This window comes from Protopterus annectens, chromosome 1.part1, assembly GCF_019279795.1.
Source record: "Protopterus annectens isolate FY-2018-M chromosome 1.part1, PAN1.0, whole genome shotgun sequence".
Lineage (NCBI taxonomy): Eukaryota > Metazoa > Chordata > Ceratodontiformes > Protopteridae > Protopterus > Protopterus annectens.
The window spans coordinates 893,332,718-893,349,119 of record NC_056726.1 but is presented as its reverse complement, the minus strand read 5'-3'; positions in this window follow the sequence as shown (position 1 = coordinate 893,349,119).

The following is a 16,402-nucleotide window of genomic DNA, read 5'->3' as shown; positions in this document are numbered from 1 at the left end:
ACCAAACAGGAGAGGACCCAGGACTGAACCCTGTGGTACTCCACTTGCCACTGGTCTGAAGTCGGATTTGGAGTCTGCTACTTTCACAGTGTGGGTTCTGTCAGTGAGCCAGTTGGCAACCCATCTTGTGACATAGGGATTTATATCTAGTTTAGTGAGTTTATCTATAATTCCAGAGTGGGTAATGGTGTCGAAAGCCTTGGCGCAATCTAGATAGGCTGTGTGAACCACCTTACCCTCATCTACAGCTTTGGTGACTGCTTCAAAGAAGTCTATCAGGTTTAGGAGACATGATCTGCCTTTTACAAGCCCGAACTGGGTATGATCCTGAGTTTGGATATTACCAATGTCATTGTTTATAAGTTCCTTGATGATACGTTCCATAGCCTTGCAGACCAGGCTTGTTAGGCTAATGGGGCAGTAGTTTCCAGGGTCTGTGGTGGCTCCCCCTTTGTGTAGTGGGATAATTGTCACTGTGCGCCAATCAGTGGGCACATAGCCTAAGGTGAGGCTATAATTGAACATGGTACTTAGGTGGAGTGCCAGTTCATTCTGTAGTTCATGTAGAACACAGCCTGGGATGTTGTCAGGTCCCATGGATGCTGTGTTCTTGGCTTTGGATAGTGTGTTTTTTACCTGTGCAGCCGTGATTACAGGAACGTTGCATTCTTCTGGTATGAAGATGGGCCCTTTAGGGGATGACAGTGGGGTAAAGTTAGCACTAAACCTATCTGCCAGGATGTTGGCAATATCAGTTGGTTCTGTATATTTAGTGCCATTGTGCTGTAACTCAGAGAAGATCTGAGTGTTGCCATTGAGATTCTTGACATAACTATAGAATGCTTTGCGGTTGTGTTTAGAGTCAGTGGCAATTTTGTTTTCATAACTAGCTTTGGAGGATTTTATGAGGGGATCTCAGCTTCTTACTGAGGCTGACCAGGGAGTTTCTCCAATCATGGGATTTTACTCTTTTTTGCAACAGTTTCTTTCTTCTGTTGTAGAGTTTGTTTATGGCAGGGGCCCACCAGATTGGATTCCTTTTTTTGCAGGATAGCATCTTGGTTCTTTTATGGATTGCACAATCCATGCACTCGTGTAAGTGCTTATAAAGTGCATTTGTGTAGGATTCAGCAATCATACCTCTATTGTCCGTCAGCATGGGTGTCATGAAGTTTGCCACTTCTGTCTTAAGAAGTGTGAAGTTGGCTTTGGAGAAATTTTTTACTGTGGTTTCCCTAATGGTGGGTGGGGGAGGGATATGGATATCTAGGGTGATTAGCTTGTGGTCGGATCTGACCAACGAGGAAGTGACCTCTGGTATGGAGCACCGGTTGCCAGTGTTGGTAATAACCAGGTTTAGGATATTGCTGCCCCTGGTGGGGGTGTGGATAAGTTAATCCATGGCATTGGAATTTATGAATTGCAGAAACTGTTGAGCACAAGAGTTGCTACATGAGTAGTTTTCCCAGTTAATGATAGAGTAGTTGAAATCGCCCATTATTAGGGTGTTAGGCTGTACCCTAATATTTTCCAGTGTATCAAGAAATGAGGAGTGGGAATCCTGGGGCATAGTGGGGGATCTGTAGCAAGCTACAATTTGGATTGTGGTCTTGCCCAGAGTTAGTTGCATTTGGATAATCTTGGATGCATTATGCTGAGCAACTAGCCTAGAGGTGTGGATATCCTTAATGAATATGGACACGCCTCCACCTTTAGTGTTTCAATCCAGGTTAGGTGGCAAAAAGGTGTGGTATGAATTATAGCCTGGTAATGCAGGGTACTCTCTGGAGCCTTGAACCAGGTCTCTGTCACTGCACAGATGTCTATGTTCTCCATTTTAAGGAGTGCCTCTAGTGAGTGCATTTTGAGGTTTAGACTTCTAGCATTGAGTAGCAATACCCACAGATTCTTCTTGCCTGTACCTGTTAGGGTGGTGAATTTGTCATTTGAGCCTTGCCTAAAAAAGGCACTATAGGGGTGGCTAGAACCTTAGCCAGTATCCGGAATCTCAGGGGCGACAGGTGCAGGCCATCTCTGGCAAAGCATCGTGGTTTGTCGATCATGTCATCCCAGGCAGACAGATACTGGATCCCCTTAGAATGACACCAGAAGCTTAGCCAATTGTTGAAGTCAATCATTTTGTCCTTGTACTATGGTATCATTCTGGGTGATGGCAGGATGCTACTCAGGGCTAGAGTCATACCTACCTGGGCTACAAGATCGGACAGCCCCTCCATGCCCCTTTTCATGTAGTCCAAGGAGGTACGTCTCAGGTCATTCACACCAACATGGACAATGACAGAGTCATATTTGTACTTGTTGTGGAGTGACCTGAGTGCATGCATTATGTGGCGGATCCTGGCACCCGACAGGCAGCTGACAGTAACTTTCTCCTTGTTTAGCCTGGTGAGTGGAACATCAGTGTGCCTGACTATAGAGTCACCTATGACTAGAGTGTTGGGTACATTGCTATGCCTTATGGACTGTGGTTGAGTGGCACACTGAGTTTGTGGGCTATGTGTCATTTGGGTTGTGTTTGGGGGGTGGAGGTTGCTTGTGTTTCTGCTTTGGAGGTCCCTGTTGCTTGGGCAGGTTTTTACTGAGAGCCTCTGTGAATGTAGATGTGTGTTTTGGGTTTCTATGTGTGTGTTTTGGTGGTGTAGGTTTTGAGGGAGTATGTGCTGAGTGTGGTGTGGTGCAAGTGTCTACCTTCTCCTCTTGACTGTCTAGTCCAGTCTTAGGTGAAGAGAGCTTTGCTTCCAGTTTGGCTATATAAGTGCATCTCTCACTGGTTGTAGTGTTGGGAGGTAGGAGGAGAGGGTTGTCTGTGTACATGAGGCAATTACTGCATTGCCCCAAGATGCCCAGATTCATCAGGTAGACAGGAGAAAACACTGGGAGCTGACCCTTAGACATGCCTGGATAGGTGCTTATTTGTTAAGTACTAGAAACTGTTTTCCTCTAGACAGTGAGGAAAGTTGAGTACTGTTGTAATTTATAGCTTATTTAGTGCTTACAATAAGTTCTGAACAAGTGCTGAGCTAAAAGAAACAGACTTGAGTGCTGAAACAAAAAAAAACTGGCTAGTTATAAGAAACAAAATTAAGCTAGAAGGCTTCCATCCAACACAGAAAGGATTGACGGCTTATTTGCTGTGTCCAGGACTATTTGTAGACTTCTAAGCCGTCAATCCTTTCTGTGTTGGAGGGAAGCCTTCTAGCTTAATTTTGTTTCTTATAACTAGCCATTTTTTTTTGTTTCAGCACTCAAGTCTGTTTCTTTTAGCTCAGCACTTGTTCAGAACTTATTGTAAGCACTAAATAAGCTATAAATTACTACAGTACTCAACTTGTCCAGACTAGACTACCCACAGGAAAGGAAGGAAACAAGCTTAGAAATGTATTTATTTATTTATTTTTTTGGTGGCAAGAGAGAAACTAAGCTGATTGGCCTTCTCAAATGTATGTTCTCCCTGTATTAGGTAGAATGAAGTAATGACACTAGACTGGGAGGAGGGTCCCAGATCAAATTTACAGTAGGGGCGAGCAACTGCAAAGCCACCAACTATAAGAACAACATACCAATAGGGAGAGAGGGTAGGAAACAAACTGCAGAAATGTTTCTCACAGCAGAAAAGCAGCAGTGAGCCTTTAAGTGAAAGTTTTAAACAGCTAAAGGAGCCTCTAGAGAAAGCGTTTGCAAACAAATTATCAGAAACAAACAACCCAACAGATGCTTAATAAAAGTGGACAATTTCCAGTTAATACCTCACACACAGTGAAACTAGCTAGAAAAATATGCAATACACAAAGTGCTATAAATAACTTTAACAAAATAAGCAAAAAAACAGGATACTTAATGTTATATATTATAGATTTGAGTTTGCTCAGTGTCCTTCCGTCGATTAGCTCAGTGTGAAATGACAGAAACACTCACAACTTAACTTCTTAGGTAACAGAAAGTTGAAACCTGAGACAACTTTGAAGAAAAAAAAAAAAAGCTCAAAAGAACCAATGAGGGGTTTATTCTAAGCTGTAGTCCAGGTGACCTCAGTCAGCCAATGACCTTAAACAATTCTCTCTCACTGAAATGCCTGATAGCTTTGGCTAAACCAAGATGTAGAGAATAAGTGCAAATAAATCTAACAAAATGAAAAAAAATACTAAGTTCATAGGTTCATAGATTCATAGGTTGGTATTAGGCTATCGGCCCTAGAGCCTTTACAAACCTAGCCATAACAATTCCCTGGCTATTTCTTCCCACACTATTTACTTCCCTGGACCCCTGTCTAGCAGGGCAACTGACGTGATCCCCGGGGTGAATTTCCTTTCTCCCATCCAATCATCAGGTTCCTTTTGAAGAGGGCCAAAGAGGCACTCTGCTTGACATGTATGGGCAGTCTGTTCCAGAGTCTGGGAAGTCTCTGGGTCAGGAACCTATCCCTCCAGTCCCTCTACCTCTCGCAAGTCAAAGGAAAACACAAAATAAGAAGCAAATGGGAAATATTCCTGTTATAAAAACAGAATAAAAATCATTAAAGGGCTAAACCATGGATGCCGCTTGAGTGTCTGCCTGTTCAGATTGTGTATGCTAGACAGTTTAACAATGAAAAAAATGAGTGAGGCATATATATAATGGATGACACACACGCACACATACACACACACACACACACACACATATATATATATATATATATATATATATATATATATATATATATATTGGGTGTATGTGTGTATGCAAAACAGATGACAACATAGGAAATGCTTTCATACAAACTTACAAAAATGACATAGCAGAAGTTGTGGAGGGCAGACATAGTTGAACAGCGGGCCTTGTCATAATATCAAATGTTCATAAAACTGGCATTCAGAACAGCGAACCCAGAAAATTAAAATGGCAGAAAGTTGAACCGCCATAAAACCAAAACATGCAACATCAAATGTACTTGTTTTTGCAGGGGGCACATCGCAAAGCATAGTGCATGATTGTGCAAGATTGTGATACAGCTGGGTTTGGGTTTTTGTCCATTCCCAACTGTAGTGCAATCTCAGAGTTAGCATATTTAATTAATTTGGGAGGCATGGGGCATCATCCCCTGCAAAGATAAGTATATTTGATGTCCCATTTTCTGTTTTATGGCAGTCCAAATTGTTGCCTTTTCGATGTTCTTGGTTTGCTGTTCTGAACACTGATGTTTGGAACATTCATCATTTAAACAGAGATAATTTAACAGACATATTAAAACAAAACTAAAAGTAAAGGGTTTAACTTTAAATGTTAGCAAAAGTACAAGATTTGCATAAATGGGGAAACAGATGGTGACAAAAGCAACAGTAAAATCATCATGTTGGCAGTCGGATCCATCTCCCAAAGTCTGCAGTATGCTATTAGATCTCATCAAGAATACAAAGCTCTAATAACATCATACTTTAGGGTACAAGACCTAGCCTTGGGGTTACTGTCACTTGTTCATCTCTAACACAAATAATAAGAAGGCTTGGGGTTTCATTTAGATGCTTTAACACACAGAAACACATCAGGATGACTAGTAGCATCTTTAAATACAAACAAACTAATAGACAGAGCTTACATACATACATGTTCACATCTCAAGAGCTAATGACAAAATGGCAGTCAGACTCACACATTCTCAGTATTTATACACTTGTGCAAGCCCTTGGATAGCTTCTTAAAGGTAAATACACACATATTGATCTACATCCTCCCTCTTAAAATGATTGCTCTTTATGCAAAACAATGTTAGAGCTAGGCATACATTACTATACACATTGGAAATAAAACACAATGTTCATGTCCAAGTTTCTTCATATCTATTACAGGATTTAAAAATTCGGCCATATCTTGTAACATAATAAAATTAGCAAGAGGGACAGTCTGTGGTGCATGATTCGTATCAGGAACTTCTGGTTTCATCATAGGGACAGGAATGTCCTCTGGAACTTCCTCAGGAATTAGGACACCAGACAACTCACTCTGAGATAAAGAGTCTCTCTCACTGGCTATGTGCTGTGGTATAGGCTTGGATACCGGTAGTAAATTCTTCTGATTCCACCTAAAAGTTTCTCCTTCTGACTCTACAATGTGTGATCTTGGCTTTGGACAGCTATTCTTTATGACACCAATCCGATCATAACCTCTGGACATTTGCATCCTTATTGCTTCTTCCTTTAATAATGGATTGAGTGGTCTGCTGGTCTTATCGTAGTAGGACTTCTGGGATAGATGTTTCCTCAACAGATTGTTTCTCATTGATCTGCTGTTCTTGACACATGGAACCAACAACTGACTTCTGATTGATAATGTGGTGCTGGTTTGTCTTGACAGAAGTCTCGAAGCAGGTGAACCAAGATGTTTATCGCTAGAAATATTTCTAAAATTCAAGAGATTTAGGAAAACATCAGTATTATCTCATTCTGACTTCTGAAGAAACTGTTTTGCACTTTGAACTGCACGTTCTACCAAATCATTTGACTGCAGGTACTCTGGACTACTTGTGACATGAGTAAAGTCCCATTCTTCAGAAAATCTTTTGAACTGTCGGCTTGTAAACTGCGTGCCATTGTCAGAAATAACTTTGTATGGACTACCATGTACTGCAAAATGACACTTCATCTTTGTAATAACTGTACTGGATGTTAGGTTAGGAATAAATCGATCTCAAACCAATTGGAGTAAGAGTCTACTAACACCAAATAATGCTGACCATTCCACTCGAAGATATAACTGGCTACTGTTGACCAAGGTAGTTCCATAATCCAGTTAAGTTGAAGTGGTTCCTTCTGTTGATGAGGCTTTGCACTATTACATACTAAACAAGATAAAAGTGCTCTCTGAATGTCTTGTGACATAGAAGGCCAAAATACTATCTTTCTTGTCCTTCTTTTGGTAGATTTGTTTCTGGGTGCACAAAGCAAGATAGTAATGCACTCTGGTTGCAAGGACTTTGGAACAATTACTTTTGGACCTTTCGTTATGATACATTTGTAAGCCAATATCTCATCTCTGTATGGAAAATAAAGTTGCACTTCTTGAGGTAAACTAGATTGCTTTGACGACCATCCATGACTGATAAATTTGTTGAGCCTCTGTAAAACTGGATCTGTGGCTCAGATCATTAAGACGTGTGGAAGAAAAATTTCTCACTTCCATGACTTCAAAATCATCAAGCAAATGAGAACCTTGATTGTCATTCTGTTCAGTGGTATTTCTGGGTGATCTGGAAAATGTATAAGCAAGATAAAATAGTTTGCCTTTACAAGATTAAAATTGCACTTTTGCAATCTCAGTATCATGTGTTGCAGTCTGGCTGGAATTGAATGCATTCATTTTCTCAAGATACTGACTGATGGTTGCTGGTCTGTTTCAATCTGGATAGGTCTACCATAAACATAGTCATGGAACATTGAACATGGAAACACAGTTGCCAAAAGCTCTTTCTCAATCTGGGCATACTGCATCCCATTTTGGGTAAGGGTTCTCGATTCACAGACAACAGGCTGGTTCTTTTGTAGAATGACTGCGCCAAGACCAAATTTGGAAGCATCACAGGAAAGTGTAACTGGTTTGTGAACATCATAATATCTGAGCATTGGTGGACTAGTAATTCTGTTTCAGGACATCAAATGCTGTTTGGTGTTGCTCTTACCAAGACCAGGATACATCTTTATGTATCAGCTCTCTGAGTGGTGCTGAAAGTTGGCTCAAGTCTGGAATGAACTTGCCTAAGTAGTTGACCATACCAAGAAAACAATGCAGGGCTTGAACATTTTCTGAAGCTGGCATCTCAAGAATGGCTGTTTGTTTTGAAGGGTCTGGTCACAGGCCTGTACTTGTAAACAAATGACTAAACTAAGAAACCTCTTGTAGCCTGAATTTGCATTTGTGTGGGTTGAGCTTAAGATTCACTTGACCTGCCCTTTCTAGAACTGCTCTGAGGTTTCTGTCATGGGACCTAAACCTTGTCACCACAATAAACCGAACATGCTGGAGGGATAGATTCCTGTCCCAGAGACTTCCCATACTGTGGAACAGACTACCCATTCATGTCAAGCAAAGCTCCTCATTGGCCCTCTTTAAGAAAAATCTTGATGACTGGAGGGGAAATAGAAAATTCACCCAGGAGATCAATTCTATGGCACTGCTTGACACGGGCACAGGAAAATAATTTTCTTGGGTGGCGAAAGCCAGGGAACCTTTTTGACTAGGCTTATATAGGCCCCAGGGCAGCTAGCCTAGTACCTACCTATGCTCGGTTTCATCACAACCTTCTACTAGTATGTCGTCTGAAAGAGTTCAGTTGCAGAATTTATCCCAAATGGCATTCTCAAAAACCTGTACCTGCCAAACAGAGTACTGAAAATAGGGAGCAATGATGATTTCTTGTCAAGCTAAATTTGTCAAAATGAACTCTTTGCATCTAAGACAGAAAAAAATAGTGGCATTTGGCATCAAAGCTGTGACTTCTTTAACTGTGCACATTGCATGATGAGGTCTTTTTATCACTTTGTTCAAATCTTGTGGATCAATACATATTCTGATGTTCATAAGTTCATAGGTTCATAGGTTCATACTAGGCTATCTGCCCTAGGGCATTTATAAGCCTAGCCAGAGTGCGTTTGGCTTTCGCCGCCCATTTTAAATTAATTTTGCTATGCCCTTTTTCGAGGTTGGTATACTGTGCCTCTGTTTAACAATAACACAGAAGTGATACCCAGGGTAAACATATGATCTCCCATCCAGTCATCAAGATTCCTCTTGAAGAGAGTCAATGAGGGACTCTGCCTAACCTGGACTGGGATTTTATTCCAGAGTGAAGGGAGCCTCTGGGTTATGAATCTGTCCCTTCAGCATGTCCTATTTATTTCAGTGCTGAGGTTCAAGTCTCCGGGTTGGACATGGCTTTAAACGTCAGGCACAGATCGCCTCTGAGCAGGCGGTATGCCACTGAGTAGAGCTGGAGTTTCTTTAACCGGGCAGCATATGGCATCTGTTTGAGCCCTTTGATCCTCTTGGTGAGGTACTTTTGGGGTCTTTCCAGTTGCTGCAGGTGTCTGGTAAGGTACATCCCAAAAGGGGCATTGTACTCAATTATGGGCCTGATGAGAGATGAGTAAAGAGGCATGATGACCTCCCCTGATCTAGATGTGAATCCCTTCATGATTAGGTGGGCTATATAAAATGTTTTTCTAACCACTTTGGCCACGTGGTTGTGAAATGAGAGATTGCTATTAACTTGGGTCCCCAGGTCCCTAATTACTTCTTCTGTACTTAATGGATTACCACCTATGTAGTAATTTGTGGGCATTTTGTTTTTGCCAAAGGGGATGACTATACACTTTTTGGTGTTTAGCTTGAGGCCATGGCTCTAACACCAGTTGTCTGTTTCTATTAGGCCCTTTTGGAGGATGCATGTGTCGGCTGGAGAGTCGATTATGGTGCCCAGTTTGCAGTCATCTGCGAACTTGGTCAGCCACAGTCCTTCCGTGTTGGCCTGTATCTCCGAGAAATATATATACCGAACAAGAGAGGTCCCAGGACTGAGCCTTGTGGGACGCCACTTGTAACTGGTTTGGAGTCTGACATGGCTCCAGCAATTCTAACCATGTGGGTTCTGTCCTTGAGCCAGTTTGCAACCCATCTAGTGAAATAGGGGTTTATATTTAAGCTGGTGAGCTTATCTATAATGCCCGAGTGGGGTATTGTATCGAAGGCTTTTGCAAGGTCCAGGTAGGCTGTGTGGACCACCTTCCCCTCGTCAATGGCCTTGGTGACTGTTTCAAAGAAATCGACCAGGTTTAAGAGGCAGGATCTGCCCTTAACAAAGCCGAAGTGGGTAGGATCCAGTGTCTGTAGGTCCCCAATATCTTTATTTATGAGGTCCATGATGATCCTTTCCATAGCTTTGCAGACCAAGCTAGTCAGGCTTATGGGGCGATAGTTTCCAAGATCCATTGAGGCACCACTTTTGTGGAGAGGGACCACTGTTGCTGTATGCCACTCTTTGGGTACATATCCTGTAGTAAGGCTGAGATTGAACAGTAGTTTTATGTTTGGGTTTAGCTCTTCTTGGAGTTCATGTAGGACGCAGCCCAGGACACCGTCTGGTCCCATTAATGCTGGGTTTTTTGCTTTGGAGAGGGTGGCTCTTACCTGAGCATCTGAGATGTCAGGGGGGCAGCACTCTGCTGGGATAGATATTTGTCCTTTTGGTGGGGAGGGGAGGGGGGAGAAGTTTGAGCTGAACCTGTCAGCTAGGATGTTGGCAATGTCTGTGGGTTTGGTGTATGTTTTGTCATTTTGGACTAATTCTGAGCATATCTGGGAATTCCCAACCAGGTTCCTAACATAACTAAAGAAAGCCTTGTGATTATCCTTAATGCCCTGTGCAATTTTTCTCTCAAAGCTGGCCTTAGACAATTTTATGAGTGCCCGTAGTTTTTGCTAATACTGATCAGAGATGCCTTCCCTTTTTGGGATTTTGCTCTATCATGTAGTAGCTTCCTCCTTCTATTGTATAGTTTGTTTATGGCTGGGGTCCACAAGACAGGACGTCTGCCTTTGGAGGATTGGGTCTTAGTTTTATTTGGGATTGCATGATCCATGCATTCCTGAAGGTGTTCATAGAATGCGTTTATAAAGGATTCTGCGGTCTGTGCCGTATTTTCCACAGGCCCGGGGGCTTTGAAGGATCCCACCTCGGTTTTGGGGAGTGTGAAGTTTGCTTTAGAGAAGTTTTTCACTGTGGTTTTCTGGGCAGGGGGTGGGATCAGGATGTGAATATACAGTAAGATTAGTTTATGGTCTGATCTTACTAGTGAGGGATACACTTCTGGTCTGGAGCATAGAGTCCCCATGTTGGTGATGATCAGGTCCAGTATGTTTTCCCCTCTTGTGGGAGTGGTAACAAGTTGTTCCATAGCATTTGAGTTTATAAATTCTAGGAACCTTTGAGCTAGGGTGTTGGAGCTAGAGTAATGCTCCCAGTCTATGTTTGGGTAGTTGAAGTCACCCAATATAATGGTGTTTGGAGAGACCTTCATATTTTCCAGTGTTCTCAGGAAGGTCGAATGGGGTTCCTGGGTTTGGGAGGGTGTTCTGTAGCAGGCTATAAACTGAAAGGCAGTTTTACCCACTGTTAGTTGCACATGGATAGTCTCTGATGCTGCGTGCTGTGCCACCAACCTGGAGGTGTGGGTATCTTTGACGAATATTGATACTCCCCCTCCTTTTGTGGTTCGGGCCAAGTTTTGGGGCCGAAAAGCATGGTATGAGGTATAACCTGGTAGTGCTGGGGTGCTCTCAGGAGCCTTGAACCAGGTTTCTGTTACTGCACAGCTATCGATGTTCTCCATTCTAAGGAGAGTTTCGAATGCATGCATCTTGAGGTTTAGACTTCTGGCGTTGAGTAGCATTACTCTTAGTTTCTTATCCCTTGTGATGCCTATGGAGGTGGGTTTGTCTTTTGTGCCTTGCCTAAAAAAGGCACTATGGGGGTAGCAAGAGCCTTTGCCAATATCCAAAAGCCCAGGGGTGACAGGTGCAAGCCGTACCTAGCGAAGCATTGTGGCTTGTCAAGCATGTCATCCCAGGCTGACAGGCATTGGATCCCCTTTGAATGACACCAATACTTAAGCCAATTGTTGAAATTGATCATCTTGTCTTCATATTGTGGCATCCTTCTTGGTGAGGGTAAGCTGCTACTCAAGGTCAGGATCATACCAGCCTGGGCTATATGCTCAGAGAGCTTCTCTATGTCTCTTTTCATGTATTCCAGGGAGGTACGTCTCAGGTCATTTACACCAGCATGGACAATGACTGAGTCATATTTGTACTTGCCTTGAAGTGACGTGAGTGCTTGTGTTATGTGCTGGATCCTAACGCCTGACAGGCAGCTCACCGTGACCTTCTCCTTGTTCAGCCTGGTGAGCGGGACGTCAGTGTGCCTGACGATAGAGTCACCTATTACAAGTGTATCAGGTGTGTTGTTTAGCCTTAAGGGCTGTGACTGTTCGGCACATTGGCTTTGTGAGCTATGTGTTGCACGTGTCTTGTTTTGGGGTAGCGGTTGCTTGGGTGTCTGCTTTGGAGGTCTCTGCTGCTTAGGCAGATTTTTATTTAGAGCCTCCGAGTATGTTTTTGTGTGTTTATGTATTTGGTTTGCTGTCGTGGTAGGTCTATGTGAGACTGGAATTGTAGTGAGTGTGGTTTCCTTCTCCTCCTGACTAGTTACTCCAGTACTGAGTTGAGAGAGCTTTGTCTCCAGTTTGACTATATGGTTGCATCTCTCACATGTGTTGGAATTTGTTGGGAGGAGGAGAGGGTTGTCTGTGTACAAGAGGCAGTTGTAACATTGCCTCAAGATTCCCAGATTCACCAGCTGAACCGGAGAGGAGATTGACAACTGACCTTTGGACATGCTAGAATAGCATTGGGAATTCCTTTATAATTGAAAAAAGGGTCAATGGGGAAGAAGGTACTGAAGGGGAGTTTGTGAGGGTGTAGTGCTTTTAATTTTTTAGTGCTGACTTATATAATTGCTTTAGTAAGCAAGTGCCAGGTAACTTAAATGCAATGTGTTACAGGTAACTTAAATGCAAAAACGACAAACAGTAACTTTCTTTCAAGTGAAACAAGGAAATAAGTACAGTAAGCAATGCAGATATCACTAGGGATCCACAGAAGCGCTGAAAAGCCGCGTTTTAGGTGGAATTAGCATTTCAGGGAAATAACAAGCAAACAAACAACAAGCATACAAACAAAGCTAGATTCAGCAGGCCTGGATCTAGTCTATGCTACAGCAAACAAGGTGTACCAATTTCAGTAAGAAACAGTTCAAATATGCAGACACTATAAGCCTTTAACCAGAAATTCCCAGCTCAGAAGGGCAGAGTCCAGACTCTCCTCCCACAAGAGTGCAGACCACGAACCTCCTTAATGTAAAATAACTGGTCTGAAGCCCAAGTGCTTAAACCAGAACTAATACACTTTTAGAATAACAGACACTGAGCCCTCAATCAGCAGTTCCCAACTTAGAAGGATGTAAGCTACCTGTCCTGCCATCACAGTGCAGGCCACAAACCTTCCTAATGTAAAACAACTGGTCTGAAGCCCAAGTGCTTAATCCAAAAGACTTAGAATGATAGCTACACTTTAATCAAGTTACTACCAAGCAGTAATAAATACAATTGAATACTTTAAAGAATGCCTGGATTAGTGCTCAAGTTATACAAACAAAGCTAGATTCAGCAGGCCTGGATCTAGTCTATGCTACAGCAAACAAGGTGTAACAATTTCAGTAAGAAGCAGTTCAGATATGCAGGCACTATAAGCCTTTAGCCAGAAATTCCCAGCTCAGAAGGGCAGAGTCCAGCCTCTCCTCCCACAAGAGTGCAAACCACGAACCCTCTTAATGTAAAATAACTGGCCTGAAGCCCAAGTGCTTAAACCAGAATTAATACACTTTTAGAATAACAGACACTGAGCCCTCAATCAGCAGTTCCCATCTTAGAAGGATGTAAGCTACCTGTTCATCTGAGCTTTTCTTATGAGCTACCACCATGGATGATACCCATTCTGTTGGAGTATCCACTGGACAAATTACACCTTGTCGCACCATTTTATCTAGCTCAGCTTTGACTCTCATGCATGGCTATTTGAACTTTATGTGCTGGCCTGAGAACTGGACTGATCTCTGGGTCCAACTTCATGGAGTGCACAACTGGAAGTTTGCCTAGTTTGTCTTGGAAAAGATCTGCATAGGTAGAAGAAATGTGCTAGGCAGAATTAGAGTTTTGGTCTTTTAAGCTGACTTGGTGGACTTCCTTGTTAAATGAAAGAAATGTCATCTTTAAAGTGTCTGTGAGCCCTAATAATGACTGGATGTGCCTCTTGAATAAATAAAATAATAAGTCATAGCTTCTTCCAGTAGAATAGCATGAAAGCACAACTGAGTCTTTGGTCTGAATTTCTTCACCTCCATAAGCAACGAGTTTTGCACACCTTGCCAAATCAAACCTTTCACCTTTACACACTCTAGCAAATGTTTCTGCAGACATAACATTGCACTTGGAACCTGTATCAGGTTTCAGCTCTGTGGGTTTGACATTTATCTGAACAGTGCAAAATACTTCATTTTTGGCCTTTAAATCAACTGCACTGACTGTTTCATGAAGCACTGACACACCATCAACAGTGGGTGGCAATCCTACTCCATAGCTTTCTAATTGATCAACTCATTTCTTAAAATGTTCTCTTTTAATAAAAGAATGTGGGCCTTTTGATTTACATAATCTTTTGAAGTGATTCCATTTATTACATTTGTGGTATTGTTGACCAAAAGCTAAACACTTTTCCCTTTTAGATTCATGATTACCACCACAGTTACAACAGTTGGCAATGAAACTAGGTTGGGGTCCATGCTTTGAGTTTGCTGACTCACTCTTATGCTTCACTAAGATTGTGCAAAGTCTGGAATGTGCTAGAAAGTTTTACCAGTGAGTGCTGCAGGGGTTACAGCTGCCATGTGCTTGGGCCTGTTACATTTAATAATGTGCTGCATACTGTCAACATGAGCTTTATCACTGTGCCTTCTAGAGCTGCTCTCATTTGTAAGCATATTTGTATGCTTTTCTGTGAGTTCGTATATCTGACAAATCTCAATGCTGTTATTCAAAGTTAAATCACTGTTATGAAACAAAATCTTTCTCACAGCATCACCTTTTATACCACACACAAATCTGTCCTTTATCAACTCATCTCTTAAGTCACCAAATCTGCATGTTTTAGCCTTATTTATCAGGTCAGTTATATTTGCTGCAAAAGTTTCACCAGGCTTTTGATCCCTTGTACAAAATAAATGCCTTTCTATTGTAACATTTTGTCTGGGGGTTACACATTTCTCTAAATTTACATTTTATGTACTCTGGGTCCTCCCTTGACTCAGCCGGTACAACAATAGGATGGCTTTCCCACTCTCCAGTCTAGATAGCAGGTGCATACACAAATGAACATTCCATTTCTATGGCTTCTGACCCAGCTAAATTAAGCAGAATAAATGCCTTTGTATGGTCATCTTTATCAGAAAATGCAGCCTGTATGAAAATGTCATACTCTTGCTCAGACACTCCAGTTCTCAGCAATATTACGGTCAAGCACAAGTGCACTGGGTTTTCGAAATCCATCTGCCATGCTCACAACGTATGCACAAACACACTGAAAATATGACCCTTGTAATTACGTATGAACAGTGTTGTGAGCTTGTGACAACACTCAAATGCACAATAAACTATTTGAAATACTGTACTTTGCACAATATGCTCTGTAATGGCTGTGGTTTGTGAAATATGTTATGTAACGGCTGTACTTTGCAAAATACCTTTACTGTAACACTGCACAAACGTGGACAATTTATACACTGCTGCTAACTTGGATATCTTTGCTTAATACGAAAATAAACATGCGTTGCGAAAATGCAGTAGTTTCCCCTTATTTTATTTGGTTTATGCAATTCAGAATTTATTTCAAACATTTTCCGTAGTAATTTGAATATTTTTATCAATAACATACATATCTGTTTATGCTAATATAGTTTACAATTTTCTGTATGCCCCATTTCATATTATGTGAAAAGAAATAGTACTGAGCAAGTTTTAATATTTAAAATTTGTTTATGACCTGTTTTGTGAAGTTTTAACCTGTTTTAGGATAATCTACTCATGTACATTCCTCCAACCATAGCCAAGTGCCTCTAATCAGTTTCAAGAAGCCATTTCAAACTTTATGCCCCTTTGGTATGCTGGTTCTGACTTCAGGCCCTTTTAGATATGCCATTTCTGACGTCATGTCCTTTAAACATGCCACTTCTTGCACCATGTTGCTTGTTCATCTCTAACACAAATATTAAGAAGGCTTGGAGTTTTGTTTAGATGCTTTAATACACAAAAACACATCAGGATGGATAGCAGAATCTTTAAATATGAATGAACTAACAGAGCTTACATACATAAATGTTCACATCTCAACAGCTAACTACAAAATGGCAGTCAGGCTCACAAGTACTCAGTACATATACACTTATGCAAACCCTTGGATAGCAGGACAACCGCACCCACAGACTCAAAAAAAACATGTTTATTTCATCATGGTTTGGTATTTCCTACATTTTAACACCACTCTGGGACTATTTGGACCTTTTCAGATATTTTTATACACAATATCTGACTCTGACAACATGGGGTCTGGCATCTTGAAATAATTTTGTTTAGTCTGCCTCTAAGTATCTCAGAATGCATTGTTTGTCTCCAAAAAATTGCATCAGATCTTCCACGTTTTCCCTAAAGCTCCTGTCAGTCCACTGATTTTACAGGCATTCACTACT